An 8,164-nucleotide genomic window follows, 5' to 3' on the forward strand; every position below is an offset into this window, starting at 1 on the left:
ACCAGCTAGGTGTTCCTTGGTAGAAACAATCTCCTTGATAGGCAGTCTCCTCCCCAGGGACTTACAGCCTCTAAAAACTTGCTGAAGGGTCAGCTATGAGTTGGTTTCACCTCAATTGGAATGAATGAGGTTTTGACAGAGATTCTGCATACCGTATTTGCATTAACAAAACTGTCCAATGCCCTTGCTGAACCACAAGCACCTTATTTGCATACTTGCACAAGGTCATTTTATGGCAATTAAAAGATTATGGCTAGAAGAGTAATAATAGTAACTTACAGCATAACAATGTAACAGCACATAACAACAACTACAAATATTGTTAAGGGAGCTCTAGTGGCATAGTTCATAGGGAGTTGTTCTGCTAACCCAAAGGTGCGCCTTTGTGCAGTTTGAATCCACCAGCAACTCTATGAGAGATGGCAATCTCTTCCTATATGGTTTACAGCCTAGGAAAACCAATAGAGGGTCTGCTCTAAATTGGCTTGGATCCAAAAGGCAAAGAGTTATATACAGTTGAGTTTTTAATATATGGCATATTGTTATATCTGGATACATTTAATACAACATTCATTTTTGTTGTTTTCTTCTGGTTTGGAGCTACCAGTTAAATTTTTCTTCACGTCTCAAACTCACAGATTAGAAAGAAAAACCCAACCATGCTTATATAATTGATGAATCACACAGTGATAAAGATGGAGAAGGCAATGGGAATTTTTGTCCTATTGTCCTGGTGGGAGACAGGGTATTCTTTCTTTGAGACATCTCTGGAGAGTTTTCTTGGTCAACACAGCCCTGTCCTTCTACAACACAAGTCCCTGAGGTTCCAGCCTCATTACCTTGCTTAGCTTAATCTACATCCTAATTTTTATCTGGCCTGAAAAGTTATCATTGATGTATTCCTTCAACCTGTGCTTAGTGACTTTTACTGGAACTCTGTGTTTATTGTACTGAACACTTGAGAAAAAGAAAATAAAAGGCAAAAATGGCTCCCTGTCCAGTGAGGAAAAAGATGAAGCAAATGGTACAATGATGATCCTACCCTTAAAGCAAAAGTCACGGTTTGTCTGCAGATATGAGTGCTCATCATTCACTAAATAGTTATTTAGGCTTACAATAGGCAACAACATGACAGATGGAGAAGAGAGAGAATGTCAATGATTTCATCTTTGTTGGATCCATGATCAACATCCTTGGCACCAGCAGCCAGGAAATCAAAAGATGGTTTGCACTGGGGAAGTTTGCTCTCAGAGACCTCTCCAAAGTTATGGAGAGCAATGACATCAGTTTGAAGAATAAGATTCACCTGATCCAAACCATGATCTTTTCAATTATTTTCTATGCAAGTTGCATAATGAATAAGGATGACAGAAAAAGAATTGATGCCTTTGAGTTGCAGTGCTGGAGAAGAGTGCTGAGCTACCATGGACTACCAAAAGGACAAACAAATATGGTTTGGAAAAGGTGCAAAGACTTAATCCAGGGTCCTCCTTGGAGGCAAAGATAGTGAAATCTCACAAACTTTGGACATGGTAGGAGCAGCCAGTTCTTTGAAAAAGACATCATGCTTGGAAAGGTGGAGGATCAGCCAAAGAAGAGAAGATCCTCAGTGAGATGGATTGACAAAGTGACGGTTAACAGTGGGCTTGAGTACGTCAAAGGTGATCTGAATAGCACAGTGTAGGGCAGGGTTCAGAGTCCTTGCTCATAGGATTGCTACAAAGTTGACTTATATTTGACTGGACAGCAGTTGTTAACAACAAGAGGCCTGGTTGGAGTAGTGCATAGCGTGTTAGACACTAAGCAGGAAGTTAACAGCTCAAATCTATGAAGTGCTCTTTGGGAAAAAGATAGGTAGTTTCCTCTCATAAGATTTATAGCCTTGAAACCAGTGGAAGAGCTCTGTGAGTTGGATTGCACAGTGAGTGACTATGCACAGGCTCTGAAAGCAGAATGATGAACAAGTCAAGTGGACTCATGGTGAGAAGAGACCAGGAAGAAATATATGCCCAACAGACAACCAAGATGGTCTTGTTGGAAACGGAACAGTAAATTGCTACAACCTCTATGTAGTATAACTTGGTACCCTCTAACTGTAAAATATACACACTTTAAAAAAAAATATACACACTCTTTAATTCAGCAATTTATGCAAATCTTCTATTCCTGTAGCTTCATACCTAGGTAGGCAGATCCAGTGTATCTGTATAAATGCAAAGGATGCAAATACAGAATTATTCATGACAACATTATTGTCAATAACTATGTGGAAAAAAGGAAACAATCATTAAATGAGTGAATTACATTAATAATGGGAGATTTTGTACTATGGAATTCCAAGTAGAAACTAATAATAACCAGGCATGTTTCTAATGTACTGACGTTGTAAAATCTTCATGATATTTGTACGAGTGAAAAAATTGAGGTGCAGAACATATTATCCTTATAGTATGTTACTATGTGTAAAGAAGGAAAGTATACTTTATGCTGGTTATTTTGGAGAATATATCTAGGAAAACATGCAAGAAAACAGGAAGGACATTGTGCCAGGGGACTAAATGAGTGACAGAAGAAATAAAATAAATAAATAAAAAGTTATCTCTGAAAGAAACCCTGACCTTTTACAAATCTGTAGCAACAAGTCCTCTTGAAATGAAAATGTAGAAAGCACACAGTCTTTGTCATTAAAACATAGAGTAATAGAATAGAATGAGTCGGTAATTAACAACCTTTTTTTTTGTCCAGAAAAGGTAAGGAGACAATATTTCACAGTAGTTAGCATTTCCTGATAAAACCAAAAACTATACAAAAACCAGTCAGTTAAATTAGGTGTTCACTCTTAATTTTCGGGCTCACTGGTAAGACAGAAACCTCTTGTAGTCAAAGGAAGATTTGTTTTAAACTTTTTTTTCTTCAACAGAATATGATTATCTGAAATAGAAATGTCTCCCCAAAACAGAATTTCATTATTCATATAGTTTTATGCTTCTGAGAACTTCCTTGTCTCCTCCTCTCAAAGCCAAATGAATGCATTCTTCTTCACACTCTTGTGGTCTGAATGTCAGCATTAAGGAGGTATTTGCTTAGGGTCCTGAAAGGCCAAGACTTAAAACTCACTGCAGTTGATTAAATTCTGACTCATTGTGACCCTCCATCAGGGTTTCTGAGGCTGTAAACCTTTCCCAGAGGGTAGAGACTGCCCGTCTTTCTCCTGATGTGTGCCTAAGGGCTTCGCACACCTAACCAAGGCTGCTGAAGATCCAAGGGGAAAACTCAGGGCTGGTGTAACCAGGATGTTAGGAAAAGGTGGATCAATAGAGCTTTTAGGAGACAAGTGTAGAGGTTCGAAGGGTTACTGTCCCTGCACCAAATCCTAAAACACTGACTGAGAACCACGTGGTCCAAGGCTTATATTCCAGACAGCTAAGTGAAGCCTTATCCAAGGCCACACAGCAAAGCTACTGTTTGAGGAGAGACCACAGATAAAGTAAGTGCAGGTGTTAAAAGGCAGCAAACACGGACACTGACTCACAAATGGGCACCATGACAGCTGGGTATGCACAGGCCAGGATGGAAGTCACCGATTCCTTCACACACATGCATTAAAGCAAGGTGAGGTTGAGTAAAGAGAGAGAGCTTTTTCTGCAAAGCAGGTTGGAGAATGGAGCTTCTAGCCTGCATTTTTGAGATGTGGACAAGAGGGGCTGAGAGAGATGGCCAGTATGACAGGGCCCAACACGTCTGACTGAGTTTGAACTCTTGCTTCTTCTCTGACCCTAGACCCAGGGAGGGGCCTCCCATGTGGTTAAGCTACAAGGGATCATAAGTGACCACCTGTAGCACTGATTTTTTTTTTTTTACCAGAAGCTTCTAAGTTACTGTCCTGTAGCCCCTTGGGAGGCCTGATGTCCCTCTCAGGAGACCCTAAGTAACAGATTCCTACTATCACTTACCCAGGGACTGGAGGCCCCAGGCCCCAGGCCCTGTGTGGCAAGCCCCAATTTGTGGCCTGGACCTCGGACTGTGGACTGTCCCCTCCCTTCTTGTTTGTTTGCAGTTCTCTGACCCCAGGCTGACTGGTGAGGTAGGCAAAGGGGTGGGGACTTCAGTGGACACACAAGCGCGCGTGCACACACACACACACACACACACACACACACATCCCTCCTGTCCCCCCAGTCCCAGGGGTTAGTCAATGATTGACTGCTGGTTCACTTTTTCCAGACCCCAGCCTGTTGGCCCTCAGAGGTCCCCTTTGTTGTGCCTCTGCCCTGTCTTGTCTCTTCAGTGCCTGTAGCCACTTCTGATGCCCCCTGGGTTTTTGAGCAAATCATCCTCTGCAGCCAGTTTTCCGCTGTACCCCAGGTTCCCTCTCCCCTGGCCCCTCACTTAGCCTTCCTCCAGGGTTCCCAAGCTCCTCCAACAGTCCCATCCCCATTGCCCAGCCTTCTCTCCTCCTACAACCTCCCCTCCCGTTCTTTGTCCCTCACACATCCTCTTTCCCTGGCTCTCCTTCCAGGCCCTGCTGGAGGGGCAGTGAGGGGAGAATCGAATCTGCAGCGCCCACTCCTGCCCCCCTTTCTCGCCTCTTGTCTTGAGCAGACAAGATGTTTTCCCTTTCCTTCCAGGCCCTGAATGGACTTATTCTCTTCGAGAGGCTCGGCCCCTCTCCAGCCTCCTCCCCAGGGCGTGAGTTCTGACCCCAGCTCCTCCCCCACCCCCTCTTCTGCCGCGACTCCGATAGCTCCGCCCTTTCTGAGCAGCCCACCAGCACTGAGCTTTGTCAGTCAGCCCTGGAGTCTCCCAGGGACCCGGGATGTGTGGCGGGTGGGCTTGCTATGGAGGGAAAGGCGGGATCTTTGTAAAAGGAAGGACCGACCAGTAGTTACTCGGGGTACTCAGGGGAATCGCTAATCACCCTCGCCGGAGCCGGGTGGGTGGGGGAGAGGATAACTACAGCGTACCCTCCTTTTGGGGCTCGTGAAGCTAAAGAAGCAAACCAAAGCTTTCATGGTTCTAAAGATCAAGTTCTATTACACCCTTTGCTCTGTGTGTGACCTTGGACAAGTTCTTTTACCTTTAGTAATCTTGGGATTGCTCTGCGGGAGAAGGATGGGCAATCTCCTTCCATGCGATTAACTGCCTCGGAAAACCTGCTAGAGGGTCAGCTGTGGGTGGTTCTGACTCGGCATTAACGCAACAACAACAATTTTGGAATGACTCTTTTGTGAAAGGGTACCAATAATACCCATCTCCTCTGGTGTGCCAGGACTCAGTGAAACGAGAGGACTGTGGATGTAGGACAGAGTGGCAGCTTTTCTAACTGCATATACCGTTCTTTTTTTTTTAATTATTATTAAATTTTATTAGTTTTAATGAACATTTACAGGGATTTTGGGTTTTCATTCCTTCATTGCTGCACCATTCTCTCTACCCTCCTCCCCAGTTTGTTCTTCTTCCCCCGCCATCCGAATGTCTGTTTTAATTGTCCAATTGCCACAGTGCTTGTCAAAGACAGTTCTGATTAATCTCCTTTGTCAGTGTGTCCTTTGCCATTCCCTATCACTCCTCCCTGAGAGAGACTTCACCCTGATTCATAAGGAAAAGGGGATGGCGTATTCTCTTAGCTACTTCCTGCTGAAAAGTGACGCTGTGGGTGCGTATACCGGTTCTTTATTCGTGGGAAGAAGGCCACCCCTAACTCAGACTCCAGCTTTGACCCTGTTGGTTTCTGGAAGGCTCTGTGTACAATACCCCTGTGCAAATCACTGTTTATGTGTGTTATGGATTGAATTATATCCCCCAAAAACATGGTTGTAAAACCCAACTTTTATGCATGTGATCGATCATTTGGATTGTCTCAAATGGGTTGTCCAGGTCATGCTAAAGAAGCAGGATCAGTGTAGGTCTTTTCTTTTGAGTCAATATCTTCTGAAATAAAAGAGAGATGAACCCAACAAGGACACCAAAAAGCAAAGTTGGGGTAAGACACATGCCAGGCCATGAGAAGATAGGTCAGGAGCAGAAGCTCAGGCAAGGACCTTCCTCCAACAGGGAGAGAAACTTCCCCTATAGAGAATCTTGAATTTAGGCTTTTCACCTTCTAAGCTGTGAAAGAATAAACGTCTTTTGTTAAAGCCATCCACTTGTGATCTTTCCAAATTGAAACACTATATAACTAATGTGTGACCAGCAAGTGACTCCTGGAACCAAGTCAATTTCTCCTCTCCTTGAAGAGGGGTGATCATATGATGGAGTGGAGGTAAGGGATAGTTTTAGGGGATATTCCCCAGTTAGCCTAAAACAATCCCATCACCGCCCCCCCCCCCCAGCTGCTAGGCTGTTCTGACTCATAACAACCTTCTAGCAGGTCTCCAGGACTGTAAATCTTAGGGAAGAAGACTGTCCATCTGTCTCCCAAAGAGAGTAGATGGTAGATTTGAATAGCTATTTTGGTTAGCAGCCCAATGCTTTAAGCGCTATACTACCAAGATGCCTGTAGCCTAAGAAAGTCCAAGCTAATTAACTCTTTTGAACCTGTTTCCTTAGCCCTAACTCTAGAAAAAACTGGTTCTGATGTCTATCTTTAAGGTCTGTTTACAGCAGGGTTTCTATTTTATTTCTTCTTCTTCTTCTTTTTTTTACAGCAGGGTTTTGAACATGTGTTCCTACAACTCAAAGAATTAGCCCACTGAACATCCCTTCCCCAGACACACACTAACCTACATATTGTTGTTGTTGTTGTTGTTATGTGCCGTCGAGTCGCTATGATAACCTACATATACCATTACTAAATGTGTTGCTCTCAGCTGTTTTCTATTCCATTTTATTTCTTTTTTTAAAAAAAGTTTATTTCATAATATTTTGTGTGTGTACCATCAAATCAGATCTGACTGGTATAGGAGGAGATTGTCCCTCCTTCTCCAGCAGAGCGTCTGGTGGATTTGAACCGCATACCTCTGTGATTGCAGTGCAGCTTCTTGCCACTAGACCAGCAGAACTCCCTTTCATTTTATTTCTTTAAAAAAAAAAAGGAACTGATTTGAGAGCCTCAGGTTGGTTCCATGACCCTCTCTATAGTCAATCTTACCTTGTATTTATAACTTTATATTCCTTTTATTTTTTTCTTTTCTCTGTGTTCCTTTTCTTAAAGAATTTATAAGTTTCAAACCAAAATTTAAAGCCAATTCCAATTCATGGCAACTTTCCCTTAGCTATAAATCTTAAGAGCTGACGACTTCATCTTTCTCTTGTGGAAAAGGCTGATGGATTAAAACTTCAGACCTTTCAGTTAGCAGCTTAATATGTAGCCCACTATTACCACTAAGGGCTCCGCAGTTAAGACTATTTGTTGTTGTTATGTGCCGTCGAGTCCTTGCAACTCATAGCGACCATATGTACAACAGCCCTAAACCCTGCTCTATCCTGTGTCAGTCTCACTGCCTCTGACACACCCATCCCAATTACCCCAGTCACTGAATCAATCCACCTCATAGAGGGTCTTCCCTTCTTGTGCCGTCCCTCCACCTTACCAAGCATGATGTCCCTCTTCAAGGACCTGTCTCTCCTTACAACATGTCCAAAGTATGTCAGACGAAGCCCCACTATTTAGTGAGCAATTACTCCATGCCAAGTATGGTGCCAAATGTTCCAGGAACATTATTTCATTTAAACCCTAGCACAGCATGTCAGATGCTATTAAAAAAACACTGAACTGATTGCTGTCAAGTCCAATGGACTCACTGCTGACTGTCTATTGGGTTTCTAAGACTAAAAGTCCCAGGAGAGGTGATTGTAAGTCTTTCTCCTGCTCATCCACTGGTAGTGGATTTGTACAATTGGAGAGGCATGGTCTTTGGATTAGCAGTGCAACTCCCAAGGGACTGCTCCTTCAAAACTCTAAATGCTATTTTTTCCCCTAAATGTATTATAGATTCTATTTTACTAATATCCAGACAGACACATCAGTTGCCCAAAATCATACAACTAATATGTGGCATAGTAGAGAAGCTTGAACCTAGATGGTTCTAATTCCAGATCCTTTGATGTTTTCAGGACCCCTGTTTGGTTCCCACCACTCCTTCCTGGTCTAGAGCAACCCTTCATCATATTTTTGAGGCTATAAATTTTAACAGTGGGAAACGGCCCATTTTCTTCCTGCAGT

Source organism: Elephantulus edwardii, unplaced genomic scaffold, assembly GCF_000299155.1.
Source record: "Elephantulus edwardii isolate Elephantulus edwardi_28Jun2011 unplaced genomic scaffold, EleEdw1.0 scaffold00077, whole genome shotgun sequence".
Taxonomy (NCBI): Eukaryota; Metazoa; Chordata; class Mammalia; order Macroscelidea; family Macroscelididae; genus Elephantulus; species Elephantulus edwardii.